The following is a 13,275-nucleotide window of genomic DNA, read 5'->3' on the forward strand; positions in this document are numbered from 1 at the left end:
AATTTACATAACACAACAGATGAGCTATAAGTCATTGAATCAGTCAAAGCAAAAGAATCTTTTAGCTTCGAAGTTCAAAACCGAAAAGCAAGCTTCCTTTCAGTTTCAGAGATGGGTTCTGTGAATCAGATTGAGCTTCAAAATTAACAAAGTGAAAACGAGTCCAAAGCTCTCGCCAGCAGTTGCAGATGGAGACGATGGAGATGACGGAGCAGTTGCAGACGGAGACGATAGAGACAACGGACAAACGGAGCTGTTGCAGACGACAAGTTTGATTTTTGAGGTTCGAAATCGTTTTGGTTTTTAGTCAAACAATGGTTTCAGTTTAGCTAATTTGAATCAATCATGATTCTGTGCGGATTTATTGGATTTTTTTTCTCTAATTATCCTCTGATTTAGTTTGAAACGTATACAAAAAGTATGATACGCGTATCTCGATAGTATGATACATGTATCTCATCAATAAACAACGTATCCATTTGTTCGGATACGTATCAGGCCCGTATCCATTTGTTCGGATACGTATCGCCACCGTATCCATTTGTTCGGATACGTATCGCCACCGTATCCGCGCAAGTGCAACATAGGTTCCCACTTCTCAGAGATCACAATTCAGACTCCACGTGTTTTCGTTGCTGCCACATGTGGAACTTTGCAAGTTACGTGTAGTTATGGTACTTGAACTTTATTTTGCTTTCCTACCCAAAGAGACTCATTGATTGGTTTCAGTTCTGATTACCTGGAACTCTTTTGTAATAAGCGCATACTTGGTGTGGTTCTTAAAATGTAAGTTGGTGAGATAATATCAGTACGTTCATGCTTAGCCAATACTCTGTGGTTGACGCTTATGAACTTGTCATTTGGAATTAGCTGCATCAAAACACAGATTAGAAACTAAAGCTATTTGCTGAATTTATTTTTCTTGGGAAAATAGTATTTCATGTAGAAATTATAGAGTTCTTGCCAGCAAGAGATCTCCAATGTTCACTACAAGAGCTTCCGGCACAGAAGGAACATCAATCCACTGGTTGTGACACAGAGCCTGGAGTCCACCGATGCGGTCTTGAAGTAGGATGGTGAGAAAAGAAGGATTGGAGTGTTTGCTAGTGCTCATATAGTCAGCTCAGGTTCAGGGCATGGGGGATAGTAGTGACGAACAATAAGAGGCCCCTCCGCACAATCCAGGCCTGTAAGGTGGTCAGTTTCAGCCCTAGTGCTTCGGATAGAAATTCAAACAAAGTGACACCTAATTTGTGGACATGGTCTGCATACTCCATAGTTATGTCCCTGTAATTTGAACCAAGAAATAAAAAGATAACATCAAATGGGATGAGAATAATTTGTCTTCCATTTCATAAATCAATGCTATGCTTACAACTAGATTTTTTTTTTATCGAAATGTTTATAACTAAATATGTTGTCAAACTGTAAACCTACAAAAAAAAATATTTGGTATCTTATGTCATAAAACTACAAGTCTATCACTTACTCAAACAAAAATAGATCATGTTCGTTTATATCAGTTAATTCACCTTTCTTTATTCAATCTAAAATTTAGGAATAATAAGTGTACTGGGAGAAGGAAAATATATGCGCAAAAATCACTTCCTAACCAAAAAAAAAAAAAAAAAAAAAAAAAAAGATAATAAAAAAAATTGAACAATGTGATCAATTATTTAGCAATAAAGCAGTCAACAAAGTTCGTCGCCAAGTTCTATCTATTCAAATCACATGCCAACCCGGCTTGTGGCTGGGAATGAACATGATTGAAATTGAGTTCAAGATAGTTCTATAACACTTTTTTTTTTTGTAAGAAACACTATGTTCAATTGCTGTCCAACTCAATTATACTCTGCCAAACTCTCTTTACCATAGTAGTAGAAAGATGGTGAGCATTGCAAGACGGTGTGAGCGGAGTAGGTTCAAACTTCGTCGGTAGCTAATCTGACAAAATCTATTGTTTGACAAGAAAAAAACAAAAAATAGTCTTTGCCAAACCGAGCTACCAAGCAGCATGGGGGGGGGGGGGGGAGAAGAACATCTAATTAAAGATGCTAAGATCATATGCAAGTGGTCTCTTACCACAGTAGTGGAAAAGTGTTGAGCCCTTGCATGACTGCGTGAGTTCAATCTCTGTCAGTAGCTAATCTAACAAAATTTATCGTTTGACCAAAAAAAATATGCTAAGACCATATATACCTGCAAACATCCTGCAATTCTTGAGGATCAAAAGGTGTAGAATTTTTCAGGTCGACGGGTCGAGGGCCCACTCCAAACTCCAACAACACCAATATTGTCCCCACTTTACCACCTGCTCAATCCTTATGTGTGAGATTTTATCACAAAAAGTCTCGATGTTAGTTAGAGAGGGGTATTTCTATTTAAACTGTTTTCTCTTTGGCCCTCTGTCTGATGTGGGACAAATTGTGTTTCAACACTCCCCCGCACGTGAGACCCCATTTTTATGGATCACACGTGGAGATCCACACATCGGTAACCACGTGGAACCATGTCAAGACTCACCCATCATGCGGGGCCAATGAGGACCCACCCAATCACGTGACATCTTTGGCCTACATGGAGCCATGTCGGGGCTCACCCATCGTGCGGGGCTAAATGGGGACCCACCTAATCACATGGCAGTATTGGCCCCGTCCCCTGGCTCTGATACCATGTAGAATTTTTCAGGTCGACAGGTCGAGGGCCCACTCCAACAACATTGATACTGTCCTCACTTTACCACTTGTTCAATCTTCAGGTGTGGGGTTTTATCACAAGAAGCCTCGGTGTTAGTTAGAGAGAGGTATTTCTATTTAAATTGCTTTCTCATTGGCCCTCTGTCCGATGTCGGGCAAACTGTGTTTCAACAAAAGGCTGATCAGGATCCATAACACAAAACAAAATGTCTTTCCAACTAGCAAACCTTGACTTATACAAATCAAAGTTACTTCCGAATTTGACTTTCCTCGCCCTTTCTCTACTATAGTACACAACCTTCACCTCCTTAGGCAGCTCGTAGAACCCACGCTTAACTTCCAACATCTTCTCCAACACTCTATTAGGCATACCATGGTTCACCACCTGGAAGAACCCAACTGTCTCCGCAGCAAATTGAACTCCAGCAACCACGTCATGACGTTGCGCGGCTGTGTCAGCAAGGTCCACTATGGGGATGCTGAATTGGGTTTAGATTGGTTGGCCGGAACTTTGGTTTGTCTCCGGTGAGATCTTCCGGAGGGCAGACAAAAAAGCGAGCGATTTTGGTGATGTTACCATCAACGATCCTTTTGACACCAGCTTTAGAGTCATCAAAGGTCTTTAGCTGTTGGAGATGGTCTTGGTTTCTTGAGTTCCCAGATAGCATTTTCTCTTGTGCTTTGTAGTTTGGTTAATTTTTGTAGTTGGTTTCTTGACTTCAAAATGCATTTAAGAATAATTGCGAGAATGGGTTCGCTGCTAATTGCCTGGATGATGGTTGGAGCCTTCGTTCTATTAATGCTACGAATATTATGCTGATCTCAAAAACCCTAAACCCTGAATCGGTTAATCGGTTTACGACAATAAGCCTTTACAACTACTCATACAAGGCCCTCTAAAAAATTCTTGCCAACCAGTTAAAGTCCCTCATTCCCACGATCATCTTGCCAAGCCAAATTGCGTTTGTGGGAGGCCGCCAAATCTAGGACAACATCGTCATCGCCCATAAGGTATTCCATTTCCTTAAGCTCTAGAAGACTAAGAGGAAGTTTGAGCTTGGCATCAAACTGGACATGAACAAGGACGATAAGGTTCAATGGGACTTTTCAGAAGCCACTATGCTGAAAATGGCGTTTAACCGCTTACGGGTAGGGCTTGTTATGAGGTGTGTGACGACTGTGGAGTTTTCGGTGCTACTCAATGGATGTCCGGGAGAATGTTTTAGGCCGACTCGTGGCCTTCAGCAGGAGGATCCACTCTCCCCATATCTATTCCTTATCATCAGCGAAGTCTTGTCCCGGTTATTCAAGCATGCCTCTGAGATGGGATTTCTTGAAGGAATCAGGATTAACACCCATGACCCTAGATTATCTCATTTATTATTTGCGGATGATACCTTGATTTTCTTGTCGGTTTCAAGGAGTAATTGCGAAAATGTTGACAGGCTCTTGAAGGCATATTGTCATGCCTTAGGGCGGGAGGTTAACACTCAAAAATCGATGGTGTACTTCAGTGCTAATACTCCCCCGTCTGTTCAGTACGAACTATGTACAATTTTGAACATGTCAAGGGTGGAGGATCCTGGGACCTGATAACAGTGTTCAACAAGAACCCAGAAAATACAATAGAGAAGAAGAAAGAGAAAGAAAGATAGAGACGAGAGATAGAAAGAGAGATATGATATTTCTGTGTATTACAATCTGATTTCTGCTTACAAGATATTTCACACTTATATATCCAAGTGTTATCTTATCTCCTAAGCTATATAACCTCCCATCTCTAACTAACTAACTGTCTTTTATATTCCTTTTTACACATTTGTGTCTTTGACCATACTACCCTTCAATATCCCCTCGCAATCTGAACTTGGGGATCCAAGTTTAAGATTGGAACAATGTTTGACAAATAATGGTCCGTGCAACCCCTTGGTAAGAATATCAGCAGATTGATCTTCAGTGGGAATGTAGGATACAGCCAAATCACCTTGTTGCACTTTCTTGCGAACAAAATGATAATCCGTATCCAAGTGCTTGATTCGAGAATGAAAAACCGGATTGGCACTTAATGCAATCGCAGACAAACTATCACAGTGAATAACAGGTGATGTGGGCAGAAACACATCCAAATCCTTCAATACTGCCCTTATCCACGCTAGATCAGCTGCAGTGTGAGCCAAGGCTTTGTACTCTGCTTCAGTAGAACTGCGAGAAACAGACCCTTGTTTCTTTGACTGCCATGAAATAGGACTGTTGCCAAGAAAAACAACATAGCCAGTCACAGACCTCCGAGTGTTCAAATCTGCTGCCCAATCAGAGTCTGAAAAGGCCTCGAGACTCGGTGTTGTAGCTGCTGAAAATACCAGACCATATTGACTGGTACCCTTAAGATACCTTAAGATTCTCTTCACTGCGCCAAAATGAACCTCAGTTGGGGCTTTCATAAATTGACAAACTGAATTAACCGCAAAAGCAATGTCTGGCCTAGTAAAAGTCAGGTATTGCAGAGAACCAACAATGCTTCTGTAAAATGTAGGATCAGACAATGGCATTCCTTCAGTGAGAAGCAACGAGTCGTGTGGCTTACATGGTGTAGGGGATGACTTACAAGAATCCATACCAGCCTTATGAAGCAAATATGTGATATATTTCGATTGAGTGACACATATATCCCCATTTGAAGGATATGAAATCTGGAGGCCTAAGAAATAGCTAAGTCTGCCCAAATCTTTCAGTTCAAACACTTCCGAGAGTTCGTGAATGACCTGTTGAATCTGTACAGAATCCGAGCCTGTCAAAATTATATCATCCACATACAACAAGAGAATAGTGATATCACCACCAGTGTGCTTAACAAACAAACTTGTGTCAGACAAGGAAGCACGAAATCCCATAGCACACAGATAGGTGGTAAACTTAGAATTCCAAGCCCTTGGTGCCTGTTTAAGGCCATACAGAGATTTAATAAGTTTACAGACATAAGTAGGACAGGTTGGATCCACAAAACCTTGAGGTTGGTGCATATAAACCTCTTCTTGTAAATCCCCATGCAAGAAGGCATTTTTAATATCCAATTGTTTCAATTCCCAGTGATTCATCGCAGCTATAGCAAGAATGATTCTTACTGTTGTATGGCGAACAACAGGACTAAAAGTCTCGGAATAATCAAGACCATGCTCCTGTGAAAACCCTTGAGCCACCAATCGAGCTTTGTATCTCGATACACTACCATCAGACTTCCTTTTGACCTTGTAGACCCATTTACTACCAACCACAGATCGATTACTAGGATATGGAACTAGCTGCCAAGTCCCCTGAGCCCTGAGAGAGTCATATTCTTCCTGCATAGCTTGCTGCCAATGGGGAAGACTTGCAGCTCTGCGAAAATTAGAAGGCTCTTTAGTATCAGTAATAGCTGTTACATAGGAATAGCCACCAGAGAACACTTCATCTGCTGTAACATATAAAGATTGTAGTTCTGGAAAAGATGTCAAATAAGCAGCATAATCTTGCCGTTGTATAGTCCCACTTTTCAATCGTGTAACCATGGGATGACTAACCACTGCATCTGGGGACATGGAATGATTGTCAGAATGTTCACTGAGTTGAGAAGAGACAGGAATTGACACCTCCAATGGAGAACTCTGATGAACAGACAACAAGGGTGATGCATTGACTTCTGGAGGAAATTCATGAGAAGCTACCATGTCAGAACTAGAATGCACATTGGACACTTGCTGCGAAGAAACTGGATCTAATGTGGAATCTGCACTGGATAGAGATGTTGTACTGTGAACTGCAGGAATAGGCATTTGAACCACAACCACATCACTTGATATGTTCTTAGACTTGCCAGGACTAAGACATCCGCGAGATAAATCTGTTTTATAGGGAAACACTTCCTCATTGTATATCACATGCCTAGACAATAACAATTTACCACTGTTGATATCAAAGCAAATAGCTCCTTTGTATCCCAAGGCATAACCAAGAAAAACACATAGGGAAGATCTAGGTTGAAACTTATTACTGGTATATGGACGCAGGAAAGGATAAATGGCAGTACCAAAGATCCTAAAATTATGAATATCAGGTGTATGTCCAAACAATATTTGATAAGGAGACTTAAACTCTAAGACGTGAGATGGCATTCTGTTAATCAAGAGTGGAAGAACAAATTTCTATCACAGGCTGGTCGTGAAGTGTTGATTAAGGTAGTGGTACAGGCGGTGCCAACTTATCTAATGAACGTCTTCTGGCTCCCGAATAGGCTATGCAGAGACATTAATGGGGCAATCATGAGATTTTGGTGGGCGAATTCGAACAAGGCCCGGGGTATTCACTGGTTAATTGGCAAGACATGGGGCTGCCTAAGTGTGATGGTGGCATGGGGTTTAGGAACTTTAGGGATTTCAACCTTGCCCTTCCTGCTAAACAGAGTTGGCGTCTTATTCAGGATCCCAATTCATTATGGGCTCGGGTCTTTAAAGCTCCATATTTCCCTAACTCTTCGTTCTTGGAGGTAAAAAGGGGAGGCCGAGCTTCATGGATATGGTCTAGTCTTTTGGAGGGGCGGGATGTAATTATGAAGGGTGCTAATTGGCAGGTTCTCAAAGGCAGGCGGGTTCGCCTCTGGAAAGATATTTGGGTCTCGAGTATCACAAGTGGTCACCCTATTCCCATTACCAATGGCGCGGTGAACTTGGAGCAGATTGTTGAGTCAATCATTAATCACGAGGCTGGAGCATGGGATTTTGACCCTATTTCTAATGTGATCTCGGCGATTGATAAAATGGTAATTGAGGGAAACCAATTTAGTGATCCCGGGAGGCCTGACTATTTAGTTTGGCGTGCTTACAAAAAAGGGAGCTACATGGTCAAATCGGGCTATCAATGGATCCTTGGGCAAAGACCATCTCGTGCAGGCCCTGTTGGATCGATTAACTCGAATACTTAGAAAATGATTTGGGGTATACAGGCGCCTCCCAAGGTGTGGAACTTCATGTGACGTGGGGTTCAAGGAGCTATTGCCACCATGTGGAGACGGTCGATTTTCGGTGGGGGCATCCCACCTCATACTTTCAGATGTTCCACTTACCCCTGGGTGAGCAGGCCAGCAATTGGCTGTGCGTTCTAACTTCTAAGCAGGCGAAAAGAAGATGGTCCATGTGCATATTGGCAGCAACCAATTCACCTGAAGAGAGAGGTAATAACAGTTGCTTCGAGAAAAAACAAATTGTAAAACCGCGGTTTAAATCGAACAAATACCGTGGTTACCGAGATTTTTAAGTGGAGACCCTAGAGGCAGAACATAAATATGAAATCCGAAAAGGTGGTGTCATCTGGAAAGAACACATGAAGACGTCAACAACAAAGAGGTGCATTTATGTTTTTTTTGAGGCAAACAAAATAATATTACAACATGATACTTGATTAACACTTCTCTCAAAACTGACTCTGCAGACCCCAACTTTTATCTGGAAACATATAAAAACTACAAAATCACAACTTGCTTATACTGGATTAATGTTTCGCTCTGAAATCTCTATTTTAGACTTAGCATCGAGAAACAAAAAGTCTTATATTCAAAAGATAACTCATTCATCACAAAGCAACAATACATTTACAATAATTGTTTAATTCAGAACATATGATTATCATGAATTGCAGCATTAGCATTCTAATTAGAAACTTGTGGCCACAAAATTGAACATTTCACGACCGTGTTTGATCACATTAAACAATCTGATTATCCATAATTACCTTAGCAGAAGCTTGAATTTCTCTGGCATTCATATCCAAAGCAAGTGCGTAACCTTACACCATCCGATTTTTGCTAATCAGATTTAAACTTAACCAAATCATTAACAGCATCATTATATTAAAACTAAATCATTAGCAGCGGCATTATTAACTGATTAATTAAACTAAATCATTAACAGCAACACTATTAACTGATTAATTAACTAACCTTTAAAAAAATGGTTAATTAACAAACAACAGTAACAAAAATTACAAATTTACCGGCGACGTAATCCACGGCGGTGGACTGCGGAACATTGTGAGGTTTCTAAGAGATAATCACCGCCAGCTCCACCTCATGGTCCAACGACAACAGAAGGTGAGGGACAATCAGCATAATCTAAAATTATTTAAACAATTAATCCAGATTGAAAAGGTCCAGTATTTTAGTTCAACAACTCACTTGTAAACTGAAAATAGAGAAATGAAGAAAGAAAACCATAAATGGAACCCCAAATGCAAAGAGAGTGGGAGAGTTAAACCCAAAAGCTTAACCCAATCTCATTTGCATACCATTTGACCATATTAAGAAAAATATGTAATTTGCACCCCCATTTGACCATATTAAGGATAGAGGGCACTCACATTGTTGTAGTAGTACTCTTCTTTGTTATGCTTTTCCTCAAAACTGCAATAAAAAAAAACCAAAAAGCATAAAAATTTAGAACACAGAAAAGAAAAGGTTCGAAATTGCCATTGGAAACGCAGAATGTACAAATGGAAACCAAATTGAATTATTTGGCCCTCTCTCCTCCTCTCTCCTCCTTCCTCCATATATTGGTAGTTACAGTCAATCTGTTTAACTTATTCCCAACTTCATCAAAACAACCAAGAAGTATAAAACAACAAGGTTAATTCTCACTTTCTTTCATCAAAATGAATTCTACTTCTTCCTATCTATTTGCGCATCCCTTCAACACACTCTCTCTCCAATCTGTCAGTCCCTCTGTCCCCTTCCTCTCCTCCCCCAACAACCTTCTGACCGATACATCACCTACAGCCACACCCACCCACCCCCGAGCTGAAAATCCCGACGATCCTCTCCCTTCAACACGTCAACCCTTCTGTCCCCCTTCCATCTCTCTCCCCAAGCGAAAGGCCACATCCAGCCCAAAGACCCAAAACCCTTTCTGAAGCCTAGTGGCAATTTTGTAAATAAAGTTAAATTCAACAAAAGCAAGGGGCAGAGAGAGTCAGTGGCACTTTCGTAAATAAAGTGAAATGTACTCCAAAATTGCACAGTGCCACCTCCCCCTACTTTAGACTAAAGTAACGTTGGAGTTAATGTAGGAGTTAAAAACAACTTAAGCAGCATGATTTAGAATTATTGTTGCTGATAAGCTTGCTGCAACTGCCTTTAACATGGAGGGTTTGTAGGTTTGATTTAGGTACATGTTTGTAGGGTTCTCCTGCAAGGATGCGAAGAGAGGTCCCACATCAAAAGTTTATAGAACTTTTACATGTATTTATAAGGAGTTCAGCCATTTCTCATTTTATTTATGGTAAAACCTCAACTTCTTTCATCGCAGATCTCGCACAATATAGCTATTGTTGAACTTCGACCTATATATGTACCCAAAAAAGTATGAGAAAGAATATTCCAAAAGAAAAATCTGGATTTCCAGAGGAGTGCCAGATCCTATGTTGGGGGTTCGTCGGTTCCAAATCAAGTGCTTGGTGGCACCTGTGATTGTCAAGGAAAATAGATGTTCTTCCCAAAAAAGAAGAAAACAAATTACATGAGGTAGAGAATGGAGACACTGAAAATATATAATGTAGGTAGATTCAGAATAAATTTCGGTCTCGTATACCTTTTTTTCTCCATATTAGAGAAAGATATACAATAACAAAAGAGTAGAACAAGGATCTAAATCTAAATAATAATCTAAAATATAAGTAAGGCCATTGCTGGAAAGAAACCGAAATCCACAAAACCTAGACCATACATGTTTTCATCTCAAGCACATATACACACGCTACATAAACACAAGATATCTCAAGCACATATACACGCGCTACATAAACACAAGATATCGTTTCATTGGTAAATAAACTAGACCATGTATGTACTCATAGCCAAACTTCATATCTTAAGATATTCCAATGAAGGGATCTGGTTGAGCCCTTTCCTGTAGTAGTGTGCAACAAAATCTTTCACTGTGGTTTCCCGGTAAAGTGGGGGATTTTCTTCCGATAACAACTCCTTGATTGGCGCATATAGTCTTGAGGAATTTTCCGGCGGAAGATGTTGTCTGAAAAAACATGCCACCGAAATTCTCGGGCCTACTTTTTTTGGCCAACACCCTATGGTTGGTACTCATAAACCTGTCATTTGAGATTAGCTGCACCAATTAAAGCACATAAGTATTGATTATAAAGTTAAACACTACATAACAATACCCTGCAATCCATTTAGTTAACTTGCCTGTAACATGTCTCCGAGATTTATAACTAGAGCTCCATGAATTGGGGTAACATCAACCCACTGGTTTTCATGAATGACTTGGAGGCCGCCGATTTGGTCTTGTAGGAGCACAGTGAGGAAGCTACTATCAGTATGTTGACTTGTCCCCATTGTCAACTCTGGTTCTGGGCATGTTGGGTAGTAATGGCCAAATAAAACTAGTCCCTCTGCGCAGCCTAATTCCTTCAAGTGGTTGGGGTTGAGGCCAAGGGCTTGAGACAGCAATTCAAATAAAGCGACTCCTAAAGCCTTTACTTTCTCAGAATAATCAATCACTACATCCCTGCAATTTGGTCATTTGATAATCATTATAAAAAATTTATATTTCTTTCCCATAAATTGTTAATGGCAATTCTACGCAATTTTTTCTCCCAAGTGTGAGTGGAGGAAAGTTGATTATCATTCGACAATGGGCGTGACACAATGAGACCCACGCCCATCGACCGCACACCATAGCTTTCATGGGCGAAGACTTCAATCAACTGCAAAATTATCAAAATCAAATGTTTCTTGAAGTACCACCAAAGTATGACTTTATGTTTTTGCAATGGTTATCATTTTTTCCCTCAAACTTTCATTATGCATATCTGTTTGGGTTTGAAATACAGCTTGGGTTGAGAATGAGTAATCTGACTTAAAAAGGGAATGCTAACGGGCTAGTGGGCTTTCAGCCTAAGAGAGTCCTAATTCAACCGAGCCCCCATAGGAGTAAGACTGTTAAAGGATCAAGCCCAAGCGAGACTCGGTCGAATCCTATGTGAATTAAAATTGTGAAGGATCAGGATCAGTTCTAATAAGTTGCGAATTATTCTAATAGGTCAGAACTTCGTTGTGATTTAGGCAACCTTGTCTTCACGTTCTAGAATCTAAGGCCGAGACGTACTCCTTTCTCGACCATAATCGTCGCTCAAGTGCAGAAGTTAGCAAGGCATTTGACATCATCACCACTTCTATTCTACTTGTTTGACTGAGCTCTTTCACTAGTTGGCACACCCACATGCACTAGCAAGACATAATTAGCTCAACAGTTACTTGGTCTGCACTCCACGTAAGCTTTATAATTTTTGGAGTCAACAATTTCACATTACCTCGTTTTGACAACTATGTCCATGAATTGTTAGTTGTTGCTCTACCATATAGGTCAACGTGATATAAATGACATACCAACAACAGATCAAGCATCCATGGACAAATATTAACGATTGGCAGAACAAATTGTCAGACGAACCGAGGTAATGTGAGAAACAGTAAATCTAAAAAGAAAGTAATACAGTAGCAAAAGCAGAAATTAAAATGGTAACTAAAATTTTTTTCAGGGTTTGATAAGGGTTAATTTTTAATTAATATTAGCATGTTTTGTCCTATAGCGTAAATTTGGATCTCAGATTAATAACACAGGAATTTATCACCGTCGAATAATTTTCACAGATACATACCTGCAAACTGAAGGCAACTCACCAAGATCGGGAGCTCGAGGAGCCATAACACAAGACAAAGTATCCCTCCAATTCGCAGCTGGAGCTTGGTAAAGATCAAAGTTTGTATTATAATAAACCTTCTTTGCATAATCGCGTGAGTAAATTTCCTCCTTCACTACTTGATCTTGCTCATGAAATCTTCTTATCCCATCAATCATCTCCCCCAGAACATGGACTGGAACTCCATGGTCAACCACCTGGAAAAACCCCCACTTTTCGCAAGCATGCCGAACTTGATCAATCACCTGCCTGCGTTGAGTTGCATCTTCTTCTCCGCTGACGATGCCTTTTAAGCTTATGACTGGGGTGCTGAAACTGGAGCCATCACAGCTGGGACTATTGCCAATGGGGTGGTGGTTGTTGATGATCTTGTTCTGCTCATGAATGAAAATTCTTGGGATCTTAGCCAAACCAGCATCTACAAGTCCCTTGACACCAGCTTTTGAATCATCGAAAGCCTTTAATTCAGTTTTCCGGTCATACTTGGAGCTCGTGACCTCCATTGTTTGATTTGTTTTGTTTTGTTTCCAGGAGTATATCCTTTGTAGACGGAATGGCTTTCAGAATTTGTAAGGGCGATATCTGAGGTTTTCCACCTACCCCTTAACTTAATTTGCCTGGGCCGATCACATCATATGATGGCTGTGTTGGAAAGTTGAATTTAGCGAGCCGGAACTCGTATCACAAGGCTTAGCTCATCATGGCCCAGTTTTGCAAGGCGGGCTCCTTCAACTCATCCCCGCCTTCAGACGAAACTATAAAAAATAAAGGAAAACTAAAAATCAACCCAATAGCTTAATACCACTGTATATCCTAAAAATCAGCTGCATTATTGTTT

At 40.5% G+C, this 13,275-nt stretch overlaps 2 pseudogenes; both read right to left on the bottom strand.

Moving 5' to 3' along the window:
- Nucleotides 1–281: 281 nt before the first annotated feature.
- LOC137738398 (1-aminocyclopropane-1-carboxylate oxidase homolog 1-like) lies at nt 282–3,364 on the bottom strand (annotated as a pseudogene).
- A 6,876-nt stretch (nt 3,365–10,240) lies between these two features.
- Nucleotides 10,241–13,049, bottom strand: LOC137738396 (1-aminocyclopropane-1-carboxylate oxidase homolog 1-like; annotated as a pseudogene).
- Nucleotides 13,050–13,275: the final 226 nt, after the last annotated feature.

The sequence above is a fragment of the Pyrus communis genome, chromosome 6 (genome assembly GCF_963583255.1).
Source record: "Pyrus communis chromosome 6, drPyrComm1.1, whole genome shotgun sequence".
NCBI lineage: Eukaryota > Viridiplantae > Streptophyta > Magnoliopsida > Rosales > Rosaceae > Pyrus > Pyrus communis.